The following is a 16167-nucleotide window of genomic DNA, read 5'->3' as shown; positions in this document are numbered from 1 at the left end:
AATACCCGCCCTGAGAATCAAAACGAGAATCTAGTATCTGTACTGGTAACGATTTATGAAAAGCTATAGAAACTCCCTTAGTTCTAGATTCAGGATTGGAGCTATGGTACCACAGGGGATAATAGCGATTGCGGAGAGAGGGAAGTCTAGTGGAATGAAAGTGGGTCTCCTGGAGGAGTAAGATTTTCACCCGTGCTTTGTGTTGAGCATATAACAATTGAGAGCATTTGTTCGGGCTATTTAGACCCTTCGCATTAAGGGTACGAATTTTCAATGCATTTGCTAGGGTATGTACCGAGGACATTAGGGGGAAGGGGCACTAGACGGGCGAGGCGGGCTAAAACCTCGACCGTGGGGTGAAAAAACTAAAGCGGGACCCCAAAGCAGGCCTATCTGGGGAAGTGTCTGCGCGCGGCAGGGGAAGGCAAACAAGCAATCAGAAACAAACATGTGGTTCCCGCCTGGGGGAACCCGCAAAACCGTATAAAGTAAGAACAAACTCTTAGCATTTGCCCAATATACTAAACAATTAGAGACAACATCCCAGGTCCCATAATAGGGCCATCTAGGGAGGCGAGAGCAGTATAGCTCGTGCGCCCCCCAGTGGGCCCTAGATTTAACCAACCATAGAATCTAAAGGGCATTCAAGAACAGCAATCTAACTAAGAGCAGAATCTGCAGCAATAAACATTAGAGAAATAACGCTCAGCATAGCTACCAGTACATGGAAAGTCCCACCGTGGAGGAAAAACGTCTTGCACAAGGTAGGATGTAGTCCGGGTATGCTTGGCAGCATAGGCAAGGCTCCAATCACAGCTATCCAATTATCAGCAGAATCTGCAGCAATAAACACTGGATAAATATTGCACAATATAGCTACCAATATATGGAAAGTCCCACCAAGAAGGAGAAATGTCTTGCACAAAAAACAAAGTCTCCCTTCAAAGGTAGGCCGCGCTCTCAGCCAGGCACAGCCGGCGGTAGAATAGGTTGACATCAGAAGTAGTCCAGTGATGCCTGGTAGCACAGGAATAGCAAGGCTCCATGCAGAAGCAGATGGTTCTCTCGGTCAAGCACAGCAGGTGAGAAAGCAAGTTGAGGTCAGAGATATTCCAGTGGTGTTGAGTAGCCCAAGAAACATAGAAAAAATTAGGATGGCTGTTAAAAATTTCAGGAACAATGTTGAAGGCAACCTAATATTCAAAAGAAAAAAAAAATAAGAAAATACAAAAAGAAAAATTTTGATGGCAGGTAGAAATTTCAAGGACAAGGCTAGAGGTGTTACAAGATCCACAAAAAATCGTCAGCGAAGCCGATGCAACTAGCTAGGTCGTGGAAGGAGGAGGAGGCGAAGATGACCCGTGGAGGTGCTAGGAGAACTGTCAGGCGGAAGTCGTGGAGGAACTTGTGATGGTGCTGGTTTGTTGTTAAGAAGTGAAGCCGCTGTAGGCCATTCAGTTAATAGGATATCAGGAAGATGCAGAGCTCGTACAATATGAGGCAGATCAGATGGCTCGCGAAGAACAAGAGTTCAAGGGAAATCCCTATCTATATGGGATGTTCCGTTCACGAAGAGCTGTTAAAAGTGGTTTAAGAGCCCTGCGGAGATCCAGAGTATGTTTAGAGAGGTCAGGCAGCAATTGTATCTGTGCCCCAGCATATTCAATATTGGTGGATTCTCTAGCTTTTTTCATGATACCTTCCTTGGTCCTAAAAAAATAAATCCGGCAGATAACATCTCTAGGGCGTTGCGGATTTGTACTGCGTGGACCCAGGGTTCTATGTATCCGATCCATCTCTATATCCACATCAGATGGAATGGCAAGAAGCTTAGCAAATATAGAGTAGGCCGCCGTAAGCAAATCTGAATTCGGTATAGTTTCAGGCAGAGCCCATATACGTATGTTATTCCGCCTGTTGCGGTTTTCAGCGTCATCATGCAACAGATACAACATATTAATTTGGGCCCCGTGGCGTTCCAATATATCCGCATGATACTACTTGTGAAGAAAGGTCAGCACATTGAGCTTGTAGAGCAGTGGTAGCGCTTGTAACTTGTTGTACGGATTCACGCAAGGCGTTAAATTCTGCCTTGCAGCTGGCTTCCAAACGCCCTATACTGTACTCTAAATCCTGCCTGGTAGGTAAGGCACGGAGATGGGCCTTCCAGTCCCACTCCTCCTCGGTATTCAAATTTGCTGGGCTATGACTCAAGGATGCTGCTAAAGGAGGTAACATACAGGGACTAAGGATGGGGGATTCAGGCTGTATCTCTGATGGTGAGATGTCAGTCATCTGACCCCTGTGCTGCCGGATCCTGCTGTAATTTGGTCCCTTGTTGTGCGCTCCGCGCTGATGGTGTCTGTCCGTCGGGCGCCTTCAAAAATCGAGCCCCTGGCTTTGGGGCCTTGTCATGAAGCTGGTAATGCCTCCAGAAGAGGAATCGCCCCCTCCGGAGCGTCCCTTTTGTGCCCCCTTTATCTTGGGACCCATACTGCCAAAGGGGAAGGCGCTGCAGCGCTGACACAAGGAGATTACCCCAGGCGGAACACAGAGCTCTGGACACGCCCCCACGCCATCAGGACATGCCCCCACCCAAATATTTCATTTTGATCCCACTTGCTATCAAAAAAGCCATTACATTTTCTGTATTTCTCTCAAAAAATACCAGTATGTCATGCTGATCCCACTTGTTATTAAGAAAGGCAGAAAAATTTCTTTTTGTCTCCAAAAAATACAGATATTTCATTCTGATCCCACTTTCTGTATTTCTCTAAAAACAAAATACAGATGTTTCATTCTAATCCTACTTGCTATTCATGAAAAAAAACAGAAACATTTCTTTATTTCTCTCAAATAAATACAGATATTTCATTCTAATCCCACTTGCTATCTACCAAAAAAGCCAGAACATTTTCTGTATTTCACTCAAAATAATAGATTTTTTTTTATTCTGATAGCACTTGCTATCAAAAAAAGCCAGAAAAATATCTGTATTTCTCTTCAAAAAAAAATACAGATTTTTCATTCTGATAGCACTTGCTATTTATCAAAGAAGCCAGAAAAATTTCTGTATTTCTCAAAAAAAAAAAAAAAAAAGAAAAATACAAATATTTAATTTTGATTCCACTTGCTATCAGGGAAATTTTTTGTATATCTCTCAAAAAAATACCAATATGTCATGCTAATCCCACTTGCTATCTATTAAAAAAGGCAAAAAAATGTCTATTTCTCTCCAAAAAATACAGATATTTCATTGTTTTGATACCTCTTGCTATTTACCAAAGAAAACCATTAGGCACAGGTGCATTTTTGGCCCGAATAAGTAAAAGATGAGCGGTTGACGCAGGGGAAGGCATGGCGTTGGCCAACCTGCCGCATCTGGCAGGCAGAATACTCCCCAGAGTCCACCACTGTAGGACAGCAGCACCAGCAAACAGTTGGAGGCAGCAGCACAAGTTGTCAAACATGTCTGAGATGTGTGTGGAGCACCAGCACGCTGGTAGATTTATTAAAAGGGCGCACTACAATCATACAGCCACGTCATGTGGAGAGTACTGTGGACTGGGTCTCAGGGGCCCCAAGTGCAGTAGGCTCTTCTGCAGCAGGCACTTCTCCAGCAGAAGCATCAGCAACCAGCACAGCCGTGACAGGAGTTAGCGTGGCTAATGTGCCTGTACCTCCCCATGACTCTCCCTTGTTTGACGAACAGCCTAAGGATCTGTCATTGTGAATTTCAGAGCAGGAGGCAGACTTTGAGACCCTTGGAGAGTGTGGTCAGGACTTGCTGGGCGAGGGTTCTGCATCAGTGGGGATGATGATGACTGTGATGTCACCTGGGAACCACCGGTGCGTGGAAGGGCTAGCAGCAGTTCAGAAACAAACATAGAGGAAAGGCAGCAGCAACAGACTGGAAATGGAAGGGGACTCAAATCTGCCTCATGTAAGTAAGAACACACAGACGAGTGGGCACAAGCAGGGCAACAGTCAAGGACGATGTGACCGTGGGAGAGATGGAGCTGGAGCAGATGCAGGGCACCCAGCAGATGCAAAGGCAGGCAAAGAAAAAGAGCAGCAGTGGTTGCACACATCTATCCAGTGTGGTCCTTTTTCAGGCTGAAAGACAATGACAGGTGCGTAGCAATCTGCATCCTGTGCCACAGGCAGATTCACAGAGGACAGGCCGGATCACATTTGGGTACAACATCCCTGCTTTCCCACATGCGCAAGAACCACAAACCAAAGTGGGAGCAGTACTTGCATTCTCCTGAAGGAAATGTAACCACGTCATCGTCTCTTCTTCCACCTCCATTGACTTCTTCTCTACCTCCATCTGTCATTGCTACTACGTCTCAGGAGGTTGGTGCCAGCCAGACTTACAGCTGCGAGGAAGTATCAGCTTCTGGCAGCAGGTTTCATGGCGTGAGCCGACGTTTGTTGCCAAAAGATGGGTACTCCAATGACCCCTTCAGCTCACTCTACCGGAGTTCTGCGCAAAGCATCAGGTTAGGGGCCCAACCAACAAAAGAATAATTGAGCTCAATTCGCTTCTCCACAAACTATTGGCCTTGCAGCTACTGCCTGTGGTGGGTTGTGGTGGATTGCTTTAGATAGCAGGGATCAAACCGGTCACAACAAGAGGCAGAAACGTTCAAATCAACTGAAAAGTCCTGGCTCCTGCCTGCAGGCTTTATTCTCACAGCCATTTACCAAAAAACAAAAGGCCTGGCTGGGCAACTAGCTAACTCACTTTAGGTATGCTATCTCTCTGTACAACTTGTAAGCCACAGTGGTACACAGCTCCTTTTCCAACAGGCGCCTCTCTTTCATCATTTCTACAATTTACAGTTTATGCTCATTTTCCTGTTCCTTGCTGGTTAGTTCCAGTCTGAGGTCCTGTATTTGCTCTTGGGAATTTGATAGATAATTCTCCAGGTTTCTATTTTCTCCTTTGAGTTCTTCAACTACAACTTGGGTTTGGTTTAATTCCTCTGCCAAACTTTAATATTGAGTGGCCACCTCTTTATAATTCTCCTCAAGAAGAGAGTTATTTTCTTTAAGGGATTTAAAAGCTGCTTTTGATGTAGCTAAACTTTTCTGCAGTGTTTTATTTTGTTCTTGAATGCTGGCTTGAAGATGGATGATCTCCTTGTCCTTTGCATCCAGTTTTATTTTTTCCGTTTGGAATTCCTTATCTTTTTCCAGTTTCTGTCTCAGGCTTCTCCCCAGAACGCGTTTTTATGTGCCTCTGCATGTGACGATCAAGATTTGAGTGTCTGGGACAATTATGGCTGCACAGCTTACATTGGAAAGTTTTCTTTACAAACTTCGCTTTATTTTTGGTTGGATTTGGAGGCTTCAGGTTTCCCAACCCTCTTTCAGCCTTCACTTCCACAATAATTTTCTCAGCAGCACCATCTTCTAGTTGTGAACTGTTGTCATTGATCATAACTTGTTCTGGTCTCTCAAAGACTTTGCTAGGTGCAGCCAAATGTTCTATAGCTGCAGCAACATTTACCCTCTTCCCCTTCACTGCTGTCACCAACAGCTACAAGCTCCCCACTGGCCACATAAGTGATGGCCTTAACTGCTTCATATTCAATGTCCCCAATAGCTATGGCCCCTACACTGTCCATGTGGGGAAGCCTCAGCCTCTTCGCATTCAATAGTTGGAGCCTCTACAGCAGAGGTAGGCAAGCTTTAATGGCCACTAGGCCATTTCAGGGGTGGGCAGGAGCACACTAGGCCGGCCTCTGAGTCCCGTCCTAATGGTTCCGCCCCCCACCAGGAACGCCCCCTGAAGTCAAATCCCTCTTTTCCGTATGCATTGCGGAGGAGAGGGATTTACCTTCAGGGAGCATTCCCTATTTACCGCGGCAGAGAAGGTAATACCACCCGCCGCAGTAAAAAGGAGAGCCACAGCAAGGAGGCAGCTCCGGAGCTCCACAGCAGGGGGCGTCAAACTCTGCCTTTAGGCCAGATATGGCCTAACCGATAGTTTGTCCCGGCCTAACGCTGGCCAGCAACGCCCGAAGCTCTGGATCCTCTTCTTGCTGTGGCCCCATTCCCTATTTACCACGGTAGACGTTAACACTTCCGCCGCCGCAGTAATTAGGGAACATTATCCTCTCCTCCGCAATGCATTTGGAGAAGAGGGATTTACCTTTAGGGGGCGTTCCTAGTGGGGGCGGAGCCATTAGGGTGGGTTAAGCCTAATGTGATCCTCCCCACCCCACAAATGGCCCAGTGGCTGAAAAAGTTTGCTTACCTCTGCTCTACAGTCTTAAACTCTTCACATTCACCGATGTCTTCAATAGCTACAGCATCTACACTGTCGGCATAGGTGATAACCTCAACATCTTTCTCTTTTGTTCCTGCTTTGTTCATGCTTCAGTGTCAGCACTGAAGCATCTTCCACAGTAATACTTTCAGCAATCTGAACTTCACATGAAACAGGGACACCTATTTCAGCCTGCCCCTCTTCACCAGATTCCACTGTAGTTGGGACATCAACTTTAGATTCCTTTGCCACAAGAGAAGTAGATACAATAATTTCTTCTACCAGAGACCACACATTGCTACTGCTCTCACTGACCCACGCTCCATCTCTGGTCCTCTATCCTTTTGCCTAATGTCACCGCACTACTTGTCCACAATTTTATGGGTGTCATTCCTAACACGTCATCCAGGTCATGATGCCAGCTAGCAATTATTATTATCAATAATAAAGGAATCAATAAAGGATTTATATAGCGTAAACAAATTATGCAGCAATATAAATTAAATAGGGGTCCGTACATTAAATAGCAATGCATTGTCCTGTTGTTTTGACTACAGAGACTGTTGCTAGTGGGTTGAGTTCACCCTTTCTTAATGTCCTAATGTTTATGCTGCCTTCTGGACGCTGTCAATCACGCAAAAATCCTATTTGCCTGCTGTCCCTTTGCCTGCCATTTTCTGGAAAACCACAAGGTCTTTTGGAACTTTTGTATTTTTGCTTGTTGCCACTGTTCTTCTACACTTACCTAGCAAATTTGGTGGTTCTAACATGTATAGGGGCTTTGCTATTAATGTTTAAAGTCAGCCCTTGGATTTTAAAAAAATTTGTGAAACCGGTTCGCTGTAGCATTGAATTTCTAACTGGATCAGCAGGTTTTTTTTTAGCAAGTATCATATATATATATATATATATATATATATATAAAAACTTGCTTTCAGTGGTATATTTATTTGGCCGATTCCATCTGACATTTAAATATCACATTCACTAACAGCTGATTTTATGCCTTTTTTCCCCATCTAGTTTTCCAATATATGAGCTCCCACTGTGTTGAACAATGCTAAAACATAAGGAATATTAAATCTATTAAATATTTAAAGAATCCAGTTTTTATTCATCTAGACCTTTACCAGAAAAATTACATCTTCAAGTTGAACTCTAATTCCCATTTCCCTAGTATTGATCATATCTACGGTGATTATCTGACCCTAGCAGGGAAAGTTCATATTATTACTTTGTGTGTTTTGATTTTATTGTGTCGTGTGTGTATACATTATACTTCCACACCTCGGCTGGTGGATACAGTTAGGAAATGTATCCTATGAATCAGACGTTTTCTCCCCCGTCAGCTCTTGCTTTAAACCAATAATATTTGTAAACCCAGAGTTTTGAGGCCACACACAAAAAAAATTTAGTTTTCTCTTTTGCTAACATCATACTGCCAAACTATCTTTTTACACCAAACATGTAATTTGCCATTTGGACATTTCCATTTGGATTTCTTTTAATTGAGTTTGATGCATTGAAGCAGTATGTTGGACTTCATCAGACCTGGAACATTGGAAGCTAATAAAAAAAGACTAACAGATAACTGTTTGTTTAGGGTCTTTTTGTAAAGATCTGAAATAGTTGGTTTGGTATTAGTGGTGTTTTATTTCCATAATTCAGCCTATTTACTACACTCTGTAGTTGAACATTTTAACACATTTTAGTTCTTTTATAGTTTTTTTTTTTATCAAATAAAAGGTAAACATTTATTTTTTTTATTTATTAGTATGGCATCGATAAGGTGGTAGGGATCTTCTATTTGTATTTGCCAAGTTTTGTTCTATGGTGTCAATATAATGATTTGGGAGTTGTGAGTGGTCTTGTTGACTTACAGTGTAGTGCAACATTGTAGCTCAACATGCTGGACCTTGTAAATGAGCATATTGTCCTTCCCATGGCCATGCACAGGTGTAATAATGGTGCTGGTGGTGATGACAATCACATAGTAAAGGCACATTGTATGGCAGGCTGGTGTCATATGGGTATACGCAAGTCTATAAAATCTATCACTTACCTATATAGTGTTAATAGAGTTCTCTACTATGTCAGTTTGCAACAGAAGCCTATCAGTTTTAAAAAAAAAATTTGTATTCAAAGAATAAAATTATACTGTTTTATACATATTTACTGTAAACCTATGGTGCCTTTTGTAGAAGCCTATCTCTTTTCTTCATTTTTCTCAATGTAGTACAAGAAAATAAACAGGTATTTGATACTTTTTGCATAATCCTGACTCTGATTAATGAGTGCTTTTCTAGTGTATGTGACAAGACCTTGATGTTTAAATTGCAACATATTACATCAGCTAAATCCTTCACGTTCCCTCTTCCTCTTCTCAGTGTCCTGCCTATTGTGAGGCAAAACCTAATGAAGTAAAACAGTATGAATTAGCCTTTCTCATACTTTTCACCCCTTGGAACCCCTGAAATAATTTTAACATATTAGGGAACCTCTGTTAAAACTAATTTATTGTGGGTTAGTGGAGGATAAAAGACTTTTAAATTGGTGGCTTGTGGAAAGAATGTCTGCCCCACAGTATTGGCTAATATAACACTTTTATAAACAAGTAAATGCAAGAGTCATGCAGTGGATTCAATCTAGTTGCGTTAACCACATAATAAATGTAGGCATCATCAAAAGGGAGAATAATTATTGACAGTTTGAGGAACACCTAGAAGTATCTAAAGGGACCCTAGAGTTTCACAGAACCCTAGTTGAGGCTAGATGGTAAGACAGACAAACTTTTTAGGCTTCAGATCTGCCTTTCATCTTCCAAATATTGGGTGTGGGAGGAAAAGACCTGTATATGGTACATAATGTGTACCTAAACTCAGAAATTTCACTTTACATAAAAGGGAAGACATGTAGATACCTACGTCCGCATCCTGGGAGGCTCTTGGGTGCTCCTTCTTATGAGATGGATGACGGGACGACACGGGACCCAATGGAAGACACCTCTGGATGGATCGGACTGCACCACAGGATTGAAGGTAAAAGGATTTTTTGTTTTAAGCACTTTTCAGTTTATTTCCTCTTTAACTGCAACTGACAATAATCAGGTCTTCTGCCCAGGCTGTGCCCTGTGGAAGAACAGTGGTATTCCCAGGACTGGGGTTGTTACTTCATTATACATTAAGTCTGCTTTAATTAAATTTAGAAATGTGATTGTCCAGTCATTTTTTAGTTTATCAAAACAATACAATTTAAAGGTCTGCCTAAATTATTATTGTAATCTGTATCTAATAAAATAGGCTGCCACATAGTGGTCTAAATATCTAAATAACTCATAATATATGAGTTTCTAGCAAATTCACTTCAATGAACTGCATACAGGCAAAATACCAGTGGTTGTTACTCTCATAGTTATTACTGCCAAGGTAAAAAAACAGCCAACAAGTTGGCATTCACCTCTCATACACATTTGTATCATTGACACTTTGGGGTTTTGCTGTTTCTAACTGCAGAACTTTACTTGAAAATGAGCTTCCAGGAAACTGGAATATAATATAGCCATTTTCCTAAAGCCATGCCAGGTTGTCTATTTTGCTGCCATCCTAAATCTAAGCCAAGCTGTCTATTTATCTTGGGCAGACACCCATTCTATAATTATTGATACTTTTACAGTATTTATATAGCACTAAAATAGAGAGTACATGGATGGATCTCTTCACACAGGTGTCTGAAAGAAGCTCACAATCCAATGTCTGTACCATCATCCTGTTAATTAAAGATGAAATCTCCTAACCAACTACTAATGAGTTAAGCTATTCACAAATTCTAGATGATTGCCACCTGAGATCAAAGTCTATGCTGATCTCTGGTGAAAATCTAGCATGTATACATTGACATTGTTACATCCCCCACATTGTTCATCCATCTGCCCTGGTGGGTTGAGAAGATAGACTATCATGGGTGAATCTGTTGGTGTTTTATTATAATAATATTGGTAATAATTTTCTACTTTTGTTTTACAATAAAATTACCCATAATATAGTGTCAGGTCCTATCCAATTCAGAATCCTACTTAAACGAAATGTAAGTGTGTTTTCATTATTTTAGATATACATGTTAAATAGATTAGCAATATGTAAATAATCTTAACAGAGTTTTTTTATTTACCCTATTAGTATATTTCTAGAAGGGGCAGAAATATATTTGCTCATTATATATGCAGGTACTGCTTTCTGCTATGCTTCGGTTGTCCTTTACTACTTTTTCCCTACAATGCAAGTCTGGGAGTCAGCTGACTTGATCAGCACATGCCTTCCCTGTGTGACTAATCCTTTTTAAATGCCTACATTTAATAGGCAAACATATAAATGTGTGAAAGTCACTGCAAATTGACATGGCCATTTTGCTTATGCAAGGCAACTTGCCTTTTGCCAATGGATAACCTTCACAAATATCTTCAGACCAAAAAATCTTGGGGGAAAGATTATCTAAATTTTGTTGTTGTATAAATATGCATGCATGGCCAAAATGACTGCATATGTTTATGTCACTGCTTTACTGTATACGTCTAAAGCAATCAGATCTAACAGGATCTTTTCTAATGGCCTTACAGCAGCCATCACTCCTATCTTATTGAAATGGATGTTATGACCTGCAGAGTTTTTTTTATTCCATTAAGTAGTGCAGGGGTAACACAGTTGGGGGTGACATGCTGGGCCTGATAAAAAAAAAAAAATCAGACATGAATAAAAAAAAAAACTTTAAAATAGATAAAAAAAAGTTAAACAATATTGACAATAATACCTAGTCTTATCACCGGCCTGAATGTAGGCTTTAGGCACTGGCTCTACTCATGCTGTAGTTATTAAACCCATCCAATGTTGGAGCAACAACTAAAATTTTGTTCTTCTTTATTTACCTCGTACTCAGAATGAATATGACTGGTTGCTTTAGGTAACAAAAATATTTAGAACACTATGATATGGGGGGCCCCTTGTCATTCCTCTCGTTTCCACAGTATTCTGGGTGTGAATAATAAAATAATATTTAGCACATATTAAGTGCAGACATCTGATACAGCTTTGCACAAACTGCCTTTGTAACAAGAAAAAAAGATGCAAGGGGAGCCTGTACTGCCCTACTATATATCCCCAGATCTCTGGGGCACAGCGTGAGGAGACAAACCGCAGGGGTTCATAAGACTGTATATCAGTTCAGGCATTAAGGATTAAATAAGTACTATACATTACCTGAGCAGGGTGGATCACTTTTTAATGATATATTCAAGAGCTGTTTTGACAAGTAATGAGCCTCAACTATAAAGACAAAAGCTAGGAACTTTATTTTCTATACATTTTCAATATAATCTCCACAAGGCAGAATGCACATTTCACATCATTCTTTTAAGGCCTTTATACCCTTTTTCTAAAACTCAACATCTTGGCCCTCAATGAAGTCCTCAACAGTCTTAATGACATCATCAGAGTTAAATTTCTTCCCTTTTAAGTATTTCTTTAAAATTCAGTCCCTGTGATTGTTTGACCCTTTTCAAGAAAGTCAATCATCGCTACACCATGAATATCCCAGAAGACAGAGGCTATGACCTTCATTGAGGACTTTGTGATCCTTGCCTTCTTTGGGGTAGGAGAACCTTTGTGTTTCCATTGTTGAGACTGCTGTTTTGTCTCTGGATCAAAGTGATGGATCCAAGTCTCATACATTGTTATGAATTTTTCAAGAAATTGCTGCTCATTTTTTTTTTAAATGCTTGAGAAACACTTGGTAGCATCCCGCCCGTTCTCTCTTTTGGTCAGGAGTCAGAAGTTTCGGAATCCATCTTGAAGAAATTTTCTTTACTTTATGATCTTCAGTAAGAATGTGGTAAACTCTTTAATTTGAAATCCCCACACTCTTAGCAGTGCTTCTGGTGGTCAGTCTTCTGTCTTGGAGGACCATATCGTGAATTCTGTCAACCATTTCCTGGGTTGTGACAACTTTGGGTGCTCCAGGTCTTTCTTTATCACAAAGGCTTTTTTCTACCTTGTTTAATCGCGACAAGCCATCTTTTGACAGTGGAATAAGAATGAGATTCATCTTTTAACATTTCTTGCATCTCTTTATGGCTCTTTAAGTGAAGGAATTTGATGCCCGCTCTGTGCTCGATTTTCTCCATCCAAAAAAATCACCAACATACAATTTTTAAATTTGTTTTTTAAAAATATATATATTAGATATATTTATTCTTTTTGGTCAAATTTCATCTAAGGCTTTATATTTTATTAATTTACAGAGTTTATACAAATATTTTTATTATTTATATGTTAGGCTAACTACTTGTCCAACAGCCCTTGTATTTGTGTTGCACAAACACAAGCCACTTGTCACTTTAGTTGTCCCAGAGCCATCACATGTAATGATGAACATGCTCTTCCATGCCTGGAAGTACCAGGTAACTTTTTCTCACTAAGTGAAGCTATGTAAATATGTGTTGTTGGAAGGTGGAGGTTACAAAACACTTGTTACTTTGTACTGCAAGGGTTTGTTTTAAAAAAACTCTTTTAAGCCATGTTCAGACTGGTGGAGCTCTTACTGCTTCCTCATGCTTTTTGTGTTGAGATGCTACATGTAGCATCCCAACTGCAGCACATAGGGGGCAAATGGGGGCGGCAGTGAGTACTTCTGTACTGTCAGCTGCCACTCCCTTAAGCTGTGCTGGTTCATCAAAAAAAACAAGGCAGTGGTGGACAAGAGGTTTTGTGCCACAAGTTCCCCCCACCAGCCTAAAAAAATTGTACCTAAAATGTCTCTATCCACCTCCAACAATCCACCTTTAGAAGTCCAGAAAATCACAACTCATTTTGTGAAGTAGACAAAGCTTCAGCTTATGTGTGGCCATGTTGTGTCTCCAGTATACCACAGTGGGGCAGACCTAAACCTGTGGTATACTGGAGACAAGACAAGCTTTGGGGTGGGGACCAATACAGCAATGTTACTTTGCACCTTAATGTCATGTTATAATTAGTCAGTTAAACAGTTTCTCGTTGTACCTTACTTTTTTTAGTTAGCTAGAAAAGTTGCAAAAATCTTACTGACATTTTTCAGCACCATTTTTCAAATGAAAATGTCAGTATGTAAAATTTCCTCCATTGGAAGGTGAAATTAAGGTGATTTAGTAGTTTTATTTCTTTTGGTGTTTTTAGTTTTTTTTTTTTTTGCTTTATGGCTAATAATGAATACATAGACAACTTATAGTATCTACTCTTCAACAGGTTTCTTAGAGAGGGTTTCTTGGAGCTTAGCTAAAAATTCTGATCTCAGCGGCTTACACAGATACCTCTATTTGGTTCATGGCCCCTGAGGACGTCATTTTAACCCTGATTACAGAACATTTGTCTCTTCTACCTTCATTACCCATATCGAATCATCATCATGATGTGTTTATTAGCTACGTCTACATGTAACTAAAAGTTCTTTTATATACGCCAACTTGATGCCTTTAAATGCATTTATGTTGCAAACCAGGATATAGCATGGTACAGGAAATGAATGTGCTGTCTACAGCTCAAATTTCATTTTAATTTTCCTGTATTTTCTGGGAAACAAAGAAAACCAATCCTTTTTGTTATAGAAAAATGTGGCATTCTAAGAGCCATGTCTACTGCCCTCTTCTGGTACAACTAAAAAAGTATTTAATTGGTTGAATTGTATTAATGTTTCACATCTATACAATCAAATTTGAATAAATGATAAAAAGGGACACCTTTTATTATAAAGAACAAAGGCAAAACACCCATTAAATGTACAGTTGTCACTAGTAGGAAAAAATACTATAAAAAGCATAGGTCATTTCTGCTGATAGGGGATTTAAGTCGTTTATCTGCCTATAGCAACCATATTCTATTATGTATTGTATCATGTATGGGTAATGTTATTAAGTTACTTAGATCCTTACAATACAGTTGATCCAAAAAAAGGCAGACAAATCCTATAAAGTATTTTGTTGTATCAGGGTACCAGACAAAAAAAATAGGAATACACATAGACATGCGACAGGGATAAAAATTCTTACCCACCCTTAATTGGAGTGGTCTTTGTTGTTCCTACCAATAAGGAATAAAAAATCTTGCGTTCAGGGTAATGTACTATCTTAAATGTTGTATTTAATAACAGATTAATTATTAATAGATATAAAATGGTTTACCTCTTATGAGATGTACTTTGGAGGGGTATGAAAAAGCACACAAGGGAACAGGTGAGGTATAACGTGTACCGTATTTTTCGGACCATAAGACGCACTTTTTTACCCCCAGAAGTGGGGGGAAAAAGTCCCTGCGTCTTATGGTCCAAATGTATCAAAATGTATCCTTCCCAGCTGCTGTCTCGTCCCCCCTGTATCGCCCCCCCCTCTGCCTTTTCTTATTACATGTGTTTATGACTGTGATGTTGGTTTTTAATGCACATAAAATATTTTAGGACACTATTTGTTTCAGAATCTTTGTTTTCTTCATTTCCCTTCTCCAAAAAACTGGTGCGTCTTATGGTCCAGTGCGTCTTATGGTCCGAAAAATACGGTAATTAGATATAAATACAGGAGTGGTATATTAGTATGTAAAAGTATATAGAAGAGGTGAAAGTCAAAAGTAAGTACAATAAAAATGGTATTCACTTACACTCATTTAAGTAATGTTGAAGTCTATTGGAGGTATTGTAAAAGGTGAAAGGGTAACTGAAAGATAGAGGTTGATTTAAAGTTATTTATATTTTTTTAATATAAGGGATAAAAGGGGTTTAGATGGTAAGCAGAAGTTTACTCACTTTATAGATGTTTAAGGTGATGTAGTACCTAGTTGCAGGGGAATTTCTGCCTGATAATTTATAGTAATAAGGAGCAAATGATTATTTACTTTTAGGCAATAGCAGTAGGTATTCATAAGAGTGACTGGAGCAGTACCTCTGCTGTTTTGTTTCAGGTTGTCAGGAAGAATGGGCGAATTATCTTCCATTTGCGAAGTTTACCTTTAACAACTTTGTACAGTCCCCTACTAAGATGTCTTCACTAATGTCCTGGTGGGCAGAATCCATATTTTCCTTTTTCTGGTCCCCCCTCCTTCATTGGAAGATTGGCTCACCCACATGAGCACAATCTGGTCTCAAGTCCAGCAGAATTTAAAGCAGGCTTCTGGGCAGCAGAAATAATTTGCTGATCGACATAGATCCAAAGAACCATAACTTGTTCCAGAGGACTTTTGGGTTTGGAATTTCACCTGGAATAGTGCCCTAAACTTAGGCTGAAATTCATTGGTTTATACCCTAATGCTGAAAATATAGAGTGACTTATAGGGTAACTTTGCCTCGGTCTGTTAGGAGTTTAGACTCCTTACATGTCTTTTTATTAAAATCAGCAGCTAATGCTGCACCTTCCTTGGAGCCTCCCCCCCAGCGGATGTTGAAGGTGAGCTTGAGTATGATGTTGAGAAAATTTTGGACTCTCGTTGGGTACAAAACTCTCTTGGGTATTTAATAGATTGGAAAGGGTACGGTCCAGAGGAGAGGAGCTGGGTTCCAGCCTATTAGGTTTATGTGGAAGAGCTAGTTAAGAAGTTTCACAGTGAAAATCCTGAAAAAACATTAGTGGTCCAGGGCCCCTCCTTGGGAGGGAGGTAATGTTAGGAGGCACTCTTTGGACCTACAAGCCCAGGCAGTGCCCCACGCCTGGCCTATTTCCTCCGGAGGCTGCTCTGCAGGTTGCAGAATCCTTGTCTCATTCTAGATGCGTTTTCCTCTCGGCATCCCCTGCACTGAGGCTGTACTCAGCCTTGTGTGTGTGTGTGTGTGTATATATATATATATATATATATATATATATATATATATATAAATGTGACTGT

At 40.3% G+C, this 16167-nt stretch overlaps 1 protein-coding gene across 1 annotated transcript in view; it reads left to right on the top strand.

Annotated features, from left to right (window-relative positions):
• PRRX2 (paired related homeobox 2) overlaps window positions 1–16167 on the top strand; it is a 79562-nt gene that overhangs the window by 56188 nt on the left and 7207 nt on the right. The window lies entirely within an intron of this gene.

The sequence above is a fragment of the Pyxicephalus adspersus genome, chromosome Z, assembly GCF_032062135.1.
Source record: "Pyxicephalus adspersus chromosome Z, UCB_Pads_2.0, whole genome shotgun sequence".
In the NCBI taxonomy this organism is placed as follows: Eukaryota; Metazoa; Chordata; class Amphibia; order Anura; family Pyxicephalidae; genus Pyxicephalus; species Pyxicephalus adspersus.
This window is presented reverse-complemented; position numbering and strand designations above follow the sequence as displayed.